At 33.1% G+C, this 19,416-nt stretch overlaps 1 pseudogene across 1 annotated transcript; it reads left to right on the top strand.

Annotated features, from left to right (window-relative positions):
- The first annotated feature begins 12,849 nt into the window (after positions 1–12,849).
- On the top strand, positions 12,850–15,325 carry LOC144564313 (uncharacterized; annotated as a pseudogene). Its single transcript, XR_013514596.1, has 3 exons — positions 12,850–13,062; positions 13,161–13,290; positions 14,500–15,325. The product of XR_013514596.1 is annotated as an uncharacterized LOC144564313 (transcript).
- Positions 15,326–19,416: the final 4,091 nt, after the last annotated feature.

Here is a 19,416-nt window from a genome sequence, read left to right as displayed (position 1 = left end):
TGACGAAAGGGGTGGCTAGCAAAATGTTTTATGATTCAATTGACAAGTTGGGTATGACAGATATATGTATACCAACTTGAGAGGGAGTGTTGGAATACACATGTCAGAGGCGCCACAATCAATCCAGCAGCTCTCTTATGCGCCAGCAGAAGTTTAGGTTTATTAGATTTATTTGCTTGTTTAGAGATATTGTATTAAGGAGAAAATATTACAAAATAAGGAAATATATAAGTAGTTGTAATTAGGAAGATATATGAGCTGTATGTGGCGGCTATAACAAGGGCAACATAATACTCAAAATAATTAAGTTGCTATTGTATCAAACAACACTCTGTAACCTCCTCCAAAAATAAATAAATATTCTAGTTCTTCTCAAAGTTGTTAGCTTGACTCAAATTTATCATGGTATCAGAGCGGATACGATCTTGAAGTTTGAAGATTGAAGATTGAAGCAACAAAATCGAAGTTCGAAGATTGAAGTTTGTACCTTTCTCTTCTAACTGGTATCATCTCTGCGATTGGTGTTTTTAACTTTTGTTTTATTTGTTTTATTCTGATAGACAGCAAAAACCTTATAATCCTTGTGATTCTTTAAACCCCGATCTATATAAAAAAAAAAAAAAAAAAAAAAAAAAGGGGAGGAAGAAAGAAGGAAAAGAAAAAGAAAAAGAAAAAGAAAACTAGAAAAAAGAAAGAAAGGGTCTCTTGCGAAAAACAGAATCTCATTCCATTCTTACCCATATAAGCAACCCTGCATATTAGAAAAAACTGAAGGAATTTTTTCCTCAATTACAATCCACAGAGAGAAAGAAAAAGAAAAAGAAAAAGAAAACTAGAAAAAGGAAAGAAAGGGTCTCTTGCTATTACTATTTTTTTTTCCTCTCTTACTTGCTGTGTAACATCAGCTGAGCACTATTGTAATAGGTTAAAAAAAAAAAAGGGAAAAAAAGGAATAAAAGAAAAAAAAGAAAAAAAAAAACAGAAAAGAAAAACAGAAAAGAAAAAAAAAAAAACAGAAAAAGAAGAAAAAAAAAACAGAAGAAAATAAAAAAAAGGAAAAAAAACAGAAAAAAAACAAAAAAAAGAAATATACGTTTGAATTCTCTACCAAAGGATCTTTATTTTTTGTCTCTCTAAGAATAACCTTCTGTTGGTACATCTTGATACTTGCATAATTAAAGTAAAACACACACTTCAATTTGCTCTTTGAAGTTAGGATATATTTTTTTTGTGGTAGGTTAAGAGGATTTGTTGTTTTATATTAATCTTAGGTTATCTTGGTAATTTGTTTATTTTATTTTATTTCCATTTTTGTTGTCTCCAAAGCAAACTTTGTTTCCCAGTATACAAAGTAGATAGTAAAAGAGAGGGAAGGCGATTTATCTAATAAGAAAAAAGGGTAACATTGTTTTTCCTTCATTCTGATTGGTCTTTTGTTTTTTTGTTTTTGTTGTCCTCATTTTATTTTATTTTTTTGTTGTTCTTGGTTCATTTTTTTTGTGTGACTATATAAATAATAAAAGAAAAAACTGCAGAAAAAAAACTGCAAATTGAAAAAACAGAAAAGAAAAAAAAAACAGAAGAAAACAAAAACAGAAGAAAAAAAAAACAGAAGAAAAGAAAAAAAAACAGAAGAAAATAAAAAGAAGAAAAAACAGAAAAAAAACAGAAAAAAAAACTAAAGATATTTTACTCTTTGTTGTTCTCCAGATTTATATCTTAATTTTGAAGGAGTATGGATAACTCTTCCGATGACATCCAAAACAAAAACAGCAACATCTTCGAAGACCTTGCCAAAACACTACAAATGATCCTAGCCCAAAATCAACAACTCGTCCTTCAAAATCAACAACTTGGCCATCAAAACCCTCCCACACCACCAGTTCAACCTCCAATTGATATTCCTGTCTCTCTCATTACCATTAAACTGAATGAAAAAAATTTCAGAGTATGGTCCCAGATGGTTCAATTAACCTTGACCGGCAAAGACAAATTGGGGTATATTGATGGCACCTACCTAGAACCACCATCAGATGATCCTATCCCTCTCAAAAGGTGGAAAACTGAAGACTCCATTGTGAAAACTTGGATCCTAAATTCATTGGATCCATCACTGGTTGGAAATTTCATGCTATATCCAACTGCCAAGGCTGTTTGGGATGCTCTCAAACGTACTTATTTCGAAGGCAGTGACGAATCAAAAATATTTGAATTGAAGAGGAGAGCCAATCGACTTCGACAATCTGGTGGGTCAATTGAAGAGTACTACAACAATCTCCAAGGACTCTGGCAAGAAATCGACTATCGATGCCCAAACAGTATGAAATGTGCCGAAGACATCCAAGAATACAGCAGGATTATCCAGAAAGATCGATTGTATGATTTTTTGGATGGTCTAGATGATCGGTTGGATAGTGCTCGAGCAATGGTCCTCAACATACGACCTCTACCTGGTGTTGAGGAAGCATATGGTCGGATACGTCAAGAGGAAAACAGACAAGCCGTAATGCTAAAGAAGGAGGTGCCAACTAGTGTTGTAATGCTAGCAAAGAAGGAAGAGGTAGAAGCAAACCTGACATTGGTAAGGCCTAATGGAAAAAATTATAACAATAAAAGTTACAACAATAAAAAACCAAAACAAGGCGGGATCAAATGTTCTAATTGTGGGTACAATGGACACACAAAAGATGGGTGTTGGAAGATTATTGGGTACCCTGATTGGTGGGAAGAGCATCAAAAGAAAAAGAAGGCAGAATGGGGTCAAACATCTAAACCACGGGCTGGAATGGCTCAGGCAGCTGGACCAACCCAAGTTAATGAAGATGGCTTTGGACCAACTAATACGGCTGATGTGATGGGTAGAGCTTATGCAAATGGTTCAGGTGCATTAGAAAATGGTAACAACAGTGAAGGTAAGTCAAATTCTCCTTTTCTAAATAATACAACTAATGCATACTACAATTGGGTGATTGACTCAGGTGCAACAGATCACATGACGTTTTCAGAAAAGGATCTTGTGAATATGGTACCGCCAAGAAGAACACAAATTCTAAATGCCAATGGTGTCTCATATCCCGTCAAAGGAGCTGGGGAAGTTCCAATATCTCCATCCATGACACTATCAAATACATTGCTAGTGCCTTCTTTATCAACAAAGTTGCTCTCTGTAGGTCAGTTGGCTGAAGATCTAAATTGTGTTGTACTAATGTACCCTAAATTTTGCTTGTTTCAGGATATTCTCACGAAAGAGATTATCGGGCGTGGTTCTAAGCAAGGGAGGTTGTATCATCTTGAAGATATGACAGTTGGGTGTGCTAATTTGGCAAGTGGCCCTTCTACTACAAACAAAAATAAGCTCATGATGTGGCATAAGCGACTCGGACATCCGTCATTTGGTTATCTAAGAAAACTTATGCCTTCTCTGTTTTTAAATTTAAATGAAGTTGATTTTAACTGTGAGACTTGTTTTAAGGCTAAGAGCCATCGTGTATCGTATCCTATTAGCTTAAGTAAAAGTATTGTTCCGTTTGCTTTAATTCATTCAGATGTTTGGGGACCTTCTCCCATTTCTTCAAAAATGAATTTTCGATGGTTTGTGCTTTTTATTGATGATTGTACACGCATGACTTGGCTATACTTGTTAAAAACAAAAAATGAAGTTGCACAAAGTTTTGAACACTTTTGTAATATGGTTCACACGCAATTTGGAAAAGAAATTAAATGTTTGAGAAGTGACAATGGAGGAGAATTTGTTAATGGAGTATTAAAAAATTATTTCTTTAATAAAGGTATTATTCATGAAACATCGTGTGTAGGGACACCACAACAAAATGGAGTCGCTGAAAGAAAAAATAGGCATATCCTTGAGACTGCAAGAGCATTAATGTTTGAAAACAACATTCCTCAAATTTTTTGGGATAATGCAGTGTCTACTGCTGTTTACTTGATCAATAGAATGCCGTCAAAAACAAATAATTTTAAAACACCCTTACAAACTTTCTCTTCTCATTTTCAAATTCCTTCTGTTCTAAACTTACCACCAAAAGTGTTTGGATGTGTAGCTTATGTTCATGTTCAAAAAACTCAAAGAACAAAACTTGAACCATGTGCAGAAAAGTGTATTTTTCTAGGGTTTGGAACAAATAAAAAAGGATATAAATGCTGGAATCCTAAATCTGATAAATGGTATGTCACAATGGATGTCACGTTTATTGAAACTGAAAGTTTTTTTCAACCAAATCAGATTCCTATTCAGGGGGAGACTGGAGTGAATAGGGAATCATGGTGGAATGAAAAATCTGAGACTTCTAGTGACACATTTGTTCCTATTTTTGGGCACACATCTTTTCCTTTAAATCCAGCAGCAACTGAAACTGACTTTCAGGAGGATAGAAAATCTAAAGGTGTACAAATTGAAAATTGTCAAGATGAGCAGGCCGAAATCAGCAAACTGCATTCAGATTTGTATGAAGATAAGCAGGCCGAAGTGAGTAATCCACACTCAGATTCGAATTCGAAAGATAAAATAGAAGCTGACTCAGGTCAAGTGGTGGTTGAAACTGCTACTGAAAATTCTGGTTCTGGAATTAAATTCTGTATTGATCTGGGGGATGTAAGAGAAGAACATAACATAACAGAGTCATCAACTCGAACAACTTCTGAGATTCGCCATGAGGTAAGTCCTTTAAATTTAATAAGGTTACCAGATAGAAAGAATAGAGGAGTACCACCAAAAAGATTTATTTCAGAGTGTGGAATAGATGAGAAAAAAAGGTATCCGGTTGCAAACTATGTGTCTACCAAAAATTTACCAGAACCAATAAAAAGTTTTGCCATTAGAATCTCTTCAGAAATTGCACCCGAAAAGGTAAATGATGCTTTGAAAGATCCTAAATGGGTTGAAGCAATGAAAGTTGAGATGGAAGCACTTGAAAAAAATGGTACTTGGAAACTAGTTGACTTACCAGAGGGAAAAAGGCCAGTTGGGTGTAAATGGGTCTTCACTATTAAATATGGTGCAAATGGTGAGGTTGAAAGATACAAGGCAAGACTTGTTGCCAAGGGTTACACCCAAACCTATGGCATTGATTATCAAGAAACATTCTCACCTGTAGCTAAACTTAACACAATTCGAGTTCTGTTGTCTCTTGCAGCTAATTTAGATTGGCCGCTACATCAATTTGATGTGAAAAATGCATTCTTGCATGGAGACCTTGAAGAAGAAATTTACATGGATTTACCTCCCGGCTACAAACACTCTAGTGCACGGCCTCTAGTATGCAAATTAAGAAAGGCATTGTATGGTTTGAAACAATCCCCTCGTGCATGGTTTGGGAGATTTTGTAGTGCCATGAAGAAATATGGTTATTGTCAGAGTGACTCTGACCACACTTTATTCATTAAAAAGAATAAAGAAAAACTGACGGTACTAATCATTTATGTTGATGATATGATCATTACAGGTGATGATCTAGAAGAAATCCAAGTACTAGAGGCACAACTTGCAAAAGAATTTGAGATGAAGAATCTAGGAGGATTAAAATACTTCCTAGGAATAGAGGTAAGTCGTTCAAAACAAGACATTTTTTTATCACAGAGAAAGTATGTCTTGGACTTACTAGCTGAGGTAGGGTTACTTGACTGTAAACCTGTAGACACCCCAGTTGTTCAAAATTTGAAACTTAGACATGATCCTGATCAAGCACCTGTATGTAGAGAAAGGTACCAAAGACTAGTAGGAAAGCTCATTTACCTATCACACACGAGACCTGATATTGCATATGCAGTAGGTGTAGTAAGCCAATTTATGCATGCTCCAAATGAGACACATTTGGAAGCAGTGTATCGTATTCTAAAGTATTTGAAAGGTGCACCGGGAAGAGGGATACAATTCAGGAAAAATGGGCACCTTAGAATTGAGGGTTATACAGATGCAGATTGGGCAGGAGATGTTAATGATAGAAAGTCAACATCAGGTTACTTTACCTTTGTTGGGGGGAATTTAGTAACCTGGAGAAGTAAAAAACAAAATACAGTAGCTCTTTCTAGTGCTGAAGCAGAATTTAGAGGAATTCGGCATGGATTGCAAGAGTTAATGTGGATCAAGAAGTTGTTGGAAGAACTTGGATATGGTCCTAAAGAGGAGATGACATTGTTCTGCGACAACAAGGCCGCAATAGAGATCTCCCAGAATCCTGTTCAGCACGACCGAACAAAACATGTTGAAGTGGATAGGCATTACATCAAACACCAACTAGAAGAAAAAATTTTGAGACTCCCGTTTGTAAGATCAGAAGAACAACTAGCAGACATTTTGACGAAAGGGGTGGCTAGCAAAATGTTTTATGATTCAATTGACAAGTTGGGTATGACAGATATATGTATACCAACTTGAGGGGGAGTGTTGGAATACACATGTCAGAGGCGCCACAATCAATCCAGCAGCTCTCTTATGCGCCAGCAGAAGTTTAGGTTTATTAGATTTATTTGCTTGTTTAGAGATATTGTATTAAGGAGAAAATATTACAAAATAAGGAAATATATAAGTAGTTGTAATTAGGAAGATATATGAGCTGTATGTGGCGGCTATAACAAGGGCAACATAATACTCAAAATAATTAAGTTGCTATTGTATCAAACAACACTCTGTAACCTCCTCCAAAAATAAATAAATATTCTAGTTCTTCTCAAAGTTGTTAGCTTGACTCAAATTTATCAGATATGTCACGATTTGTACACATGCATAGATAAAATAATGTAGATCATATCCAACGGTTTTATTTTGACTTTTAAATTTTAAATTTTGAGTTATTAAAGTTCGTTAAAATAGTAGCATTATGGAGGCACAAAAAAATGAAGGCATTTGAACCATTTTTTTATACCAAATTGATTCACAAAAAATGGAGGCATTCCAACTGGTGATACCAAAAATTTTTATAGGGGAACCGATTACCCATGCTTACGTAATTATGATTGCATTATAATATTTTTGTTTACATGTGCTCTTTCGAAACGAATCTTTTTCAACATCCTTTGTCTTATTGCCTCCAATTATATATCCATATGGTTTCACTTTGTATTTTTTTTTTTTTTTTTGTAATTTTAAGAAATTTTTTATCCTTTTAATTTTTTAGCGAGTATATTTTATGTCATTACCCCTACATTTTTTAGGAAAAGCCCTGTCCTACCCCCAAAAAAAAAAACCAAATAACTTTATTTTTAAAAAATTTAGGCTTTTACCATGTCTGCAATTGAATTGGCAGACCGGATATCGGTCCGCCAATTATGTTGGAGACCCAAATTTTTTTTTTTATTTCGGTCTGCCAATTTTATAGCTATGAAATATCAGTGTTAAAATGCCAATTTTACTTCTTGCCACAACACTGTTAGTTATCGGCTTGATACCATCAGTTTAAACTGTCAGCAAATGGGCGTTAGAAGATCTCATTTTTGTTGTGGAGAGTTTAAACTGAAATCTCTTAGTTCGGTTTAAATCCGATTAAACTGGACCCGATTAACACTCAGTATAATATATAAGGTAATTACATGTAGTTTGTGTAACTCATGGGCCAACTTTCTGAGGTAAACTATACTGTTATATTATTTTGCAATATATGTATCTCTTCATTAACAACTCAACGACAATCATGTCTAACAAATATTAGATTTGCACGTATATGCCAACTTACTTTCATCGTTTTATAAAGACACTTCACTTGTCATTTTCTCATTTTTTTTCATTCAAAGGCCGTTTTCACTGAGATCAACAATGACATTACGAGTAAAGACATCATTTTCATAAGAATATTACACCTACAAAATACTAGCTTCCTTCTCTCCATGGTATTCTTAGGTTGTCTCGTTCAAGAAATATGTCTTTCTTTTGTTTTCATTAGAATATTTATAATTTTTTTGTCGAATTGAAAAATTTATAAAGAAATTATATAATTATGCATGATCAACAACAATTCATTATATTAGTTCATGATGCATTAATATATTCGGCCTCATGCATAAATACCCGTATATATATACTAATTAATCTTGTACATTTCATGTTTACGAAATTTAAGAAAATTTGGTGAAATATTGTCTTTAATATCTTTAAATGTGTATCTAATTTCTGGCTGGATGGGACTCTATATGAACTTAAATAAAAACTAAAGTTTCATTTATATTATAAACATCTCCCAAGTCAGACGCGGATCTATTGTCAAGCCAGAAATGCTTAGCCACATTGATGTTTTTAAATTTTTAATTATGAATAATTGAAATTTAATGAATTTTTTTCTAGGAGTTTTTATATAATTTAGCCTCCTCATAAAATGCTAAATGTATAATTGTAGCTTAGTGGCTAGTGTTCCACTCTATCGTTGTGAAAACTTGAGCTGAAATTCTAGATATCGCATATTATATATTTTATCTGTCAGGTCCCAATCTAAAATTTCTAGTTACGCCATATTGTAAGTTGTAAGAGATGGTTTCTGGTTAACAAATCTGATATGAGTAAGGGCGTTAGCTTAGTTAAACAAATCTATAGAGAAAAACTAATAAAGTTTTCATATTGTTAGTGTAACAGGCCATATACAAACACTGTTTGTGTTTATCACTTAATTAATTAGGCTTGCCATTTAAAAAAAATGAAGCTATGAGTAATCCGAAACACAACTCTGGAAGTTTAACATTAGATAGATTTAAAAACGTGTAAAACAGAAGGTATAATGACAGTAGGAAAAATATTAGTACTTCAGTAGATATTACTTGTTCATTATATGGATACCTATTTAGGAAAGATGAGAAAAGTTTTTGTCATGCTTACATAATTATTGTTAACTGTATCAATGGAATAATAATTTATTTTATATTCACTTTTTCTTTATGTTTATTTTTTCTCTTTTAGGAGCTGTCCTTGTGATAATTAATGATGTACATTTAGATTCATCGATCACCTTTTTAGTATCATGAAAAAATAATTTTCGAATTCACTTTTATATTTATGTAGGTTTAAATACCATTCTATTCCAGATTACATATTTCCAATTATACTAAAATAAAATATAAAGCCTATACTTCTCAACAGAAAGAAGCATATACAATTTTTGCAAATAATTCAAACCTTAAAAATATTCAACATTCAATATAAACAACATACATGAGAAATATGCAGCATTAAAAATACATAACCATAATTAAAGTATATTCAGTATTGATTCAACATAAACAACATACAAATTAAAGACAATTGATTAGACAAGGTGAAAAAATAAAGAGGAAAAAGAAAGAGATGAGATAAATTAATTTGATTAGACAAAGAGCAGCGTGAAAATTAACAACCTCGATCTAGTGAATAGGCACAGAATTAAAGTATCGAAATTCTAACAATTCAAAGCATCAACAAGTCGAACAAGTTTGTTTTGATTATATCGGTACTAATTTATTTACCGATATCAGAAGATCATGAAATGTTTTATATCGGTTAGGATAATAATAGCCCTATAATATAGTAAATATCTTCTGTCGGTAAACTAAAAGTAACTGACAAAAGAAATTGGTGTACTTCTCCTATTGGCTCCCGAGGACCCAATCGATAAAATTATTTTTGAGCTTATTCACTAACTTGACACAACACCGTTGGTTTATCGGCTTGAGACTAAGATCGGTTTAAACCGTTAGCATATGAGCATTAAAAGATCCGGTGCATTTAAACTGAAATCTCTTAGTTCGGTTTAAAACCGATTAAACCTGAACATTCATTATTATATAATAAGATAATTACATGAGGAGGGATCGGATGACACCCTTTTTTGGTGACATCGGATAACACCGTGTATTTTCAAAGTCTAAATGGTCGATCCAAACCGTTCAACTTGATAGATATGTTAAAATGTGCTTGCAGATCAAATTTTACATTTTTCTGAATTTTTCTACTATTTATTAAGATGGGTACAAAAATTCAACGGTCTGAATATAGCGATTTTGTTAAATACTTAATAAATAGTAAACAATTTCCAAAAAATATAAAATTTGATCTGCAAGCACATTTTAACATTTCCATCAAGTTGAACGGTTTGGATCGACCGTTTGGACTTTAAAAACTTTGAAAACGCACGATGTTATTCGATGTCACCAAAAAAGAGTGTCATCCGATCCCTCCTCTAATTAAATATAGTTTGTGTATTTCATGGGCTATCTAAATAAGCTTGGGTTTAGTGTTGGATTAAATTAACCTAATTAATATCTTCTAGTATATTTGTTATTTTATTGTAGCCAACTTTCCGAGGTAAAATATATTGTAATATTATTTAGCAATATATGTTTCTCTTAATTAACAACTCAACAACAATAATGTGTAACAAATATTATATTAATTTGCACGTATATGCAAACTTACTTTCATCGTTTTATAAAGACAATTCAATTGTCATTTTCTCCTTTCTTCATTCAAAGGCCGTTTTCACTGAGATCAGCAATGATATTCGGAGTAAAGACATCATTTTCATAAGAATATTACACCTAAATACTAGCTTCCGTTTCTCAATGGAATTCTTAGGTTGTCTCCTTCAAGAAATCTTTCTTTCTTTGTTTTCATAAGAATATTTCTAATTGTTTTGGCGCTTTCTAATTGAAATTTTTTATTAAGAAATTATATAAGCATGCATTATCAACAACAATTGTTTTAATTAGATGTTTAATTCATATTGAAATACGGCGTGAAGTACAATTTTACATTTAATTGTTAGTGTAGCAGTCCTTACAATTACCGATCCGAATTACAATTAGATGTTTTAATTATATATTTCTACTTCACGCCGTATTTTTATTTTGAAAGTCCAAACGACCGATCTGAACCATTAGATGTTTAATCCATATTGAAATGTGCTTGGAGACCAAATTTTAAATTTTTTGGAATTTATTTACTATTTATTAAGCATTTTTTAAAATTGCTGTTTTGCTGTGAACAGTAAAAACAGTAAAATTTTCTGGACCATCAGATCAGCGACTTTCAAAATTACTTAATAAATAGTAAACAAATTCCAAAAAATGTAAAATTTGGTCTCCAAGCACATGTCAATATGGAGAACAATATAAACGGTTCGGATCGACGTTTTGAACTTTAAAATTGCAAAATATGAGCGTGAAGTAAAATAGTCGCTTTACTTCGCAACTCATCGTAGCCCATCTCTCTCTCTCTCTCTCTCTATATATATATATATATATATATAGAGTAGAACTAGAGTGCTCTTAAGCTTACCAAAGTTTTGGTGAGCTTAACTCTAAAACTCATCAAATCAATTTCAAAGGACGAATCCGAACCGTTGAAATCCACCTACCTTACGTGTGATGCATCTATGTGTGAAATTTTTAAACATTCAAATTAATTTAGTATAAAGTCAAGAGGTCAAAAGCGTTCAAAAAATGAATGCACTAAAATTAATTTATTAACCTTCTAATTTTGACCGCTTGACTTTATACTAAATTAATTCGAATGTTTAAAAATTTCACATGTAGATGCATCACATGTAAAATAGGCGGGTTGCAACGGTTCAGATTCGTCGTTTGAAATCAATTTGATGAATTTTAGAGTTAAGCTCACCAAAACTTTGGTGAGCTTAAGAGCACCCTAGTTCTACTCATATATATATATATATAAACTAATGAAGCTTTCATATTGTTAGTGTAGCAGGCCATATACAAACACTGTTTGTGTTTATCACTTAATTAATTAGCCTTGCCAGTTTAAAAAAATGAAGCAATGAGTATATCCGAATTACAACTTTGAAAGTGGAACAACGTGTAAAACAGAAGGTATAATGACAGTAGGCCAAATATTAGTACATCAGTAGACATTACTTGTCCATTATATGGATACCTATTTAGGAAAGATGAGAAAAGCTTTTTGTCATGCTTACATAATTAGTGTTAACTGTATCAATGGAATAATAATTTGTTTTATGTTCTCTTTTTCCTTATGTTTTTCTCTTCTTTGTGAGCTCTGTCCTTGTGATAATTAATTATGTACGTTGACATTCATAGATCACCTTTTTATTAAGATAAAAAATAATTTTCTAATTTATATTTATATAGGTTTGAATACCATTCTATTCCAGATATTTCACCCAATTATACTAAAATAAAAATAAAGCCTATATTTCTCAATAGAAAGAAGTATATACAATCTTTTACCAATAATTAGCACCTTTCAAATATGGATAGTACTTATTTGTTATAAGTTGACATGATCACAAGAGCATGGACCAAATTTTTTTATTATAAATAAGAAATCTTCATATGTAGTATATATACTATATATGAAGATGATTAAGCCGCTCGTTATATGAAACCAATACTAAGGAAATAGTTATCTGTCAATTTCCACCAACAATTTTATTGAATGCTTGTTAAAGAAAACGACATCTCCTTACGAATTAAGACAATGTTGCATTCTTCTTTCTCTTCTTAACATATATATTTTTTACCATTTTAATTTTCAAAGAAGGGAAGAAGGAAACAGAAACAGAATCCAACACTCACACTAGTGGGTCGGGCAATAGTTGTAATTAAACCGAAAGTGTAAAGATACAACGTACCGTCGATGATCAAGCCAGAAAATTCTCAATTTACAAATGGCCCATTTCTTTCACGTCTCTTCCTATGACCACTTGCAGCGCATCCCCTTCACGGCCACATACCCATTTACAATCAATTATCCGTATCGACATTCCCTTTGTTTATTTCTAAGCAACAAACATCCCTTCTCCTAAAGTCCAAGCGGATAGCATGGGATCGTCTATAATTACCCCCTGAACCCACCAACTCGTTTAGACTCACTCTACTCTCACGTCTCTCTCTCTCTCTCTTGCTCGCGAGCTAAACCCTGTCGATGCGTACTCTATATTCTATCTCTTACTCTAAGAAACCTACAGAGAGAAATGGGGAGAGCACCATGTTGCGACAAGGTAGGGTTGAAGAGGGGGAGATGGACGGCTGAAGAGGACGATATCTTATTGAAGTGCATTGCCACCCATGGCGAAGGCTCATGGCGATCTCTACCTAAGAAAGCTGGTGCAATTTTTTTTTTCCTGGCTTTCTACATTGCACATTCTAAACTAGATTGATTTGAAATTGGCTCGTCTCTTATCGTATGCACCTGAAATTTCCAGGATTGTTGAGGTGCGGTAAGAGCTGTAGGCTCAGGTGGATAAACTACTTGAAAGCTGATATCAAGAGAGGCAACATTTCCAAAGAGGAGGAAGACACCATTATAAAGCTCCATCTTCCTCTTGGCAACAGGTACTTAAGTTTAAAATTCTAAAATTCTCCCTGGAAATCATTATTTCATTCATCACAAATCACAATTGAAGATCCTTGATCAGTTATCAGTCCTCAGTCGTTACATGAGGTAATACACTCCAAGGTCATTCATTCTCTTCTCTCCGTTGACAACAGGTACTTAAGTTAGGGAAATATTATAAAATTATCCCTGAAAATCATCAATTCATTCTTGACAAATCACAATGGAAGATCCTTGATCAGTTATCAATCCTCACAATTGAAACTCATTCGTTCTGTACTTCTGTTCTATCCGTTTTCCAATTATTTTTTTTTTTACTTTTCTGATTGTAAACAGAGAGTTCTTGTCATATATAGAGAACCTTGTTTTCCGTTCGGCTTTGCTCTGTCCCCTTTTGTCCTTTGGCATATGTAAAGCTATTTTACTTTAGTTCACGGCAAGAATACAAGGCCAGATCCGCCAGAGATGGGTCCCACCTCTTAAATTGGAACAAAAAGTTCTGCCAGAGTTGGCATATTATAAATACACAACAGTTTCGGTTACAGAGCTGGAAACATTAAAATAATTGGATTCCTTTCGCTTTTCGTATCTTTCTACTGATTTTGTTCTCTCTCATACATATATATATATATATTTTTTTTGCATCTTGTACAAGTATTTTGGATTCAAATCTGTAGGCGGATCAGTTAGTCATGTGCTATGCAATAAACGTGTGCAACTGGTGATTATAATATTTCCACACACTTATTGTAAAATTTAAGAACAAGAGAAACAAAGCAGAAATCTGAATCATTTATCATAAATTATTTGAGATTCTGACTGACACCAATCATTCTGGTTATAACAGATCTCTGCCAGCTTGTTTTCTTTTGACACACTTCATATATTATAAACCGTGATTCAGCTGCAAGTTGTATTATATGATTATATCATAAAAAAGAAATTTACAATATCACCATATAATATTTCCAAAAAATAATGGATGTAAGAATATTCAGTAGATAACTGTGACATGTACAATAATATCAATCCTGCATTAACACATTTAAATCTAATCAGGATATACACAAATATATAACTGAATTTACACAAAATTCTGTGCATGCATGAAACAAAATATTTAACATAAATCTAGCTTCCTTTAATATATATTTGAATTTTTGACCGTATATCTGACAAAATTGTTACTTCATTTCGTGTCTCTGTAGGTGGTCACAGATAGCAGATCACCTGCCAGGGAGAACAGACAAATGAGATAAAGAACTACTGGAACTCACACCTCAGACGACGGGTCGACACTAACCGCAAGTCCTCTCCCACCGACTCTGATTCCCCGAAAGTCGACTTGCCAGCATCCACAGAAACAGGCAGACACAAGAAGGCCAAGCACACCAACCGTGGTTCAAAGAAGAAATCCAATAACAACAACACAACGAAAGAAATGAAAGAAAAAAACACAAAAGAAACCAAAGTTCTGCTCGCTGATTCACAATCTAACAGCGAGGAGGGGTTCAGTGTAGTGTTAGATCCAGGTATTGAATCAATTTTAGATGAGATGATCAGGGGACTCCTAAGCCCGGGCCCACTTGGCAGTGAGATGGATGCAATGCTTCTGTGTGGCAGTGAGGGCAGTGAGGGTTGGGTACAACAGAGAGAGAGGATATTGAATGAGGAGAGAGGGAGGGGGGCAGATATGGTAAATGAAGAGAGAGAAAGCGAGCCTACGGGAACCCAATTGGGCCAAGAGGAGGAGGTGGGCTCGGCCCAAACTGACATGAGTAACCTCTTAGATTGGGACAAGCTGGATTGGGACATGGATTTGGGACAGGAATGGTCTTATTGTGATTCTACTGTTGATTTTAGGATCCCCTGCATGAATATAAATAATGGCAACGATCTAGAATCCTTAACCAGCTGGCTTATGTCGGATCTGTTCTGAGCATATCAGGTACAATTCATGTTTAGGTCTGCTGTTTTTTTCTAATGATTTGTATAATTAGGAGAGGTTTTCTCATGGCTGGTAGGTATTAATAGGCTGGTAATTGGCGGTATTAGGACTAAATTAAAACTGTGCATTATTCTCCTGGAATTGAATCTCCTGCCCACGTGTGAGATTTGGTTCCATGTACAAACAGAAGTTGTAAAATCTGTTTGCATCTATATATGTTGGTGTTGTCCTTATTTAATGGGTATTTCAATATATATATATATATATATGTATAAGACTAGTGATTTAGGAAGTGGTGCAATCAATTTGTTTGCATTTCAGTAGGTGTGGTTGATGGGGCATCCACATTGCAATATATGGTAGATTTTCATTGGTTTTCAGATATTGCTGAATAAATAAAAAGCATGTACGAGGTACAGATGTTAATTATTGTAATGATAAATAATGGAAACACGGTTGTGCTTCTCATCAATTTGGTACCACCATGCATGTACTATCTTTTTTCATCGATGTGTACTTTGTTCTCGTTTGTGTGGTCTAGGATATAGATGTAAGTATCATCTCGTTATGCATGTTTGATTTTAGCAATTGCATTTAGGAGTATAATAACTTAATTGAGGATTAATTTAGTTTAATCAAGTCCACACTTGTGAGATTGTCAAAGAAAATCTTTCAAAAAAAAAAACAGAGAGATTGTCAAAGAAAATGATTTGAATGAATATGTTAAGGCAAACTCTAAAATGAAATAGATGCATAGTCTCCAAGACAATTGTATTATTTTTAGGAAGCGTCTAATTGTCCACAGCCTTTTGTCCACCATTTGTCCACAGCTTTGACTTGCGCGAATACTGTAAAATTACTTCTACATGCTGTATAATTATACAATATATCACATAAAAAATATCAGTTAATCACAAAACATCCAACAACTATTTGAAGTGGTCCCATGATAGTTAGAAAAAGATTCCAACTTGCACAATATGACAAAATAAATGTACTTTCAAACTGTACTTTCGAAAATTGCAGTTATAGGGAGTTATTGGCAGTTAGAGTTAGTTATTAGCGGTTATTGGCAGTTAGAGTTATTAGCGTCTGCACTGGATTGAATCTTGTATACTGTAAAATTGAATTTTGTATACTGTAAAATTGAATCTTGTATACTGTAAAATTGAATCTTGTATACAGTAAAATTTTCAATTGAATCTTGTATACTGTAAAATTGAATCTTCTACATAGTAAAATTTACAATTGAATCTTGTATATTGTAAAATTGAATCTTGTATACTGTAAAATTGAATCTTGTATACAATAAAATTTTCAATTGAATCTTGTATACTGTAAAATATATATTGTAAAATTGAATCTTGTATACTGTAAAATTTTCAAATAACACTGTAAATTTTCAATTGAATTGTCTATACTGTAAAATGTAAAAAATGTAAAAAATGCTACATTTCAGTTTAAACTACAACCTGCAAACAATCATGTATACTGTAAAATTGTAAAATATAAACCATAAAATAATACCATGTATACTATAAAATTGCTAAATCTATACATACATCCATCATCACACAAAATCTGTTCACCACAAACAACATCTGTTCAACACAAGATAAAAATATTCACCGCAATATTCAAAATAGCATAATAGCAACAAAAAAAACTATGGACAAATAACTTTTACATTAAAAACCTCATGTGTTCATTGTTCGGATGAATAAGAAGCCTCATCACAAGAACAACACGTTCTTTTGAGATGTCATTCTGCATAATAATAAAATAAACAATGAAACAAATTCGATTTATAACAAATAAGAATTACAAAATAATCTTACAAGTTATTTACCTAACTGAAAAGCATATGCAGTGTAATCATGCATACAAACCTGTATCATACAAAATAAAACACATTAAAGAGTACTCAAGTATTTCAACAGCAAAAATAAAAAGATACTTACAGACAAATAAGGATTAATGAAGAACCATTTATCCTTGACAGGCGTCTCAAATTGCATGACACTCAGAACCATTTCAACCAACTACAAAACAAACTATCAAAAACATTCAAATCAAAATCAATGATGTATCAAGTAAAGTAAAATTACTTCATATATCCAGTAAAATTACTTCATATATCCAGTAAAATTACTTCATATATCAAATTACTTCCTGTATACTGTAAAATTACTTCATGTATCCAGTAAAGTAAAATTGATTCATATATCCTGTAAAATTACTTATATATCCAGTAAAATTACTTCATATATCAAATTACTTAATGTATCCTGCAAAATTACTTCATATATCTAGTAAAATTACTTCTTATATCTAGTAAAATTACTTAATATATCAAATTACTTCATGTATCCTGTAAATTTACTTCACGTATCCTGTAAAATTACTTCATATATCCAGTAAAGTAAAATTACTTCATGTATCAAATTACTCCATGTATCATGTAAAATTACCATAGACAATTGAGCTGCTACTACTTGAAAATTACCAGAGACGATTGTGTAATGTAATCAAACTTGAAAATCTTTCGAAATTTGTAGTAAATTTACCAGACACGATTAAAAATAGATCTCCAATCCCATTGAACTCAAAAATTCGTGAAGAGCAAAGGTAAAACAAACAACAAATTGATGAAGGGAAATCAATGATTGAGGCTGCTGTTCCTCTTCGTTTGTCACCTATGCATTAATTAGGAATATCAAAATTCAAAATCGGTTTGATCAAAAGAGAAAAGAACTGCATTTAATTACCTTGAGACATATATAAATCTATCAAAGGACGTGTAGATCAAATCCGGATTCGGATTCACACCGCGATTTGATCTTTAACGGCAAAATCAAAGCCGTGTAGATCAATTCTACCTCCTTTCTTGCCCCGAAAAGCAACCCTCCAGTTTCAGCCCTAACTTCCCTCTTGTAAGTATTAGTACCAGTAGCAAGAGCAAATCCAGTCTCTGCCCCCACCTGTCGTATGCTCGTACTCCGTCGCTGCCACCCGTTTGGCGCTGTTAGGACCTTGCTTGAAAAGAATCAGTGTTAGGACCTTCCTGTTAGGACATTGCTTAAAATAATATAATAACAATTTTTAAAACATAAAGAAAAAGTGTCATTTCACTTGCACCAATCTTGTAAAATTCATCATTCAATGCTGTAACTTAAATAACAAATCTTATAAAAAATGTCATTCAAATTTTCAAACATCCAGAAACTTTCAATATGCACCAATACTGTAAAATTCATCATTCAATGTTGTAACTTAAATAACAAATCCTACAAAAAATGTACTTCACATTTTTAAAATATCAAAATTGCAAATCTAAACTGGAAAATCACAAAATCGTAATATTTCAGAAAGAAATTTGTCAAAATATCATAAATCTACAGAAAATTATAAGAATAAGTGTAACCTTGAGTATGTGGATATCTATGTGCTCCCAATGATACTGGTAGCCGCTTTATTGATGGAAGTCTTATTCCCATCCCTTCCTTTGTCGCTAATGGACTTCAACACCAGCGCCTTCTTCATCTTGTCATAGGCGGTGTCGTGTAGATCTGGATCGAATAAGGGGAATGAGAGATCGGAAAGAGAGATCAGAAAGAGAGAAAGAGAGATCGAAACTTTTGTTTCTGTGAGAGAAAGAGAGATCAGAAAGAGAGAAAGAAGAGAGAAAGAGATATTCAATTGAAAGAAGAGAGAAAGAGAGAAGAGAGAAAGAGAGAAAGAGAGAAAGAAGAGAGAAAGAGAGATGAGAAAGAGAGAAAGAAGAGAGAAAGAGAGATCAGAAAGAGAGAAAGGAGAGAGAAAGAGAGATGAGAAAGAGAGAAAGAAGAGAGAAAGAGAGATCAGAAAGAGAGAAAGGAGAGAGAAAGAGAGATGAGAAAGAGAGATGAGAAAGAGAGAAAGAAGAGAGAAAGAGAGATCGGAAAGAGAGCTCGTTAGAAGAAAGTGGGGGACCAACAGTTAGAATGGAAGTTGGATAAGGTTGTGGACAGATGGTGGACAAAACTCAGTGGACAGAAACATTTTCTCTTATTTTTAAGTTAGATAAAATATTGGACTAACGAAATATTGTTTAAAAAGGGTATTTTAATAAATTTTTCTTGGATTATAAGTAAAAAAAAATGTCTTAAGGTTGGTAGTATTTTCAAAATTCCCTTTC

The sequence above is a fragment of the Carex rostrata genome, chromosome 13 (genome assembly GCF_964058835.1).
Source record: "Carex rostrata chromosome 13, lpCarRost1.2, whole genome shotgun sequence".
Classification (NCBI taxonomy): Eukaryota; Viridiplantae; Streptophyta; class Magnoliopsida; order Poales; family Cyperaceae; genus Carex; species Carex rostrata.
This window is presented reverse-complemented; position numbering and strand designations above follow the sequence as displayed.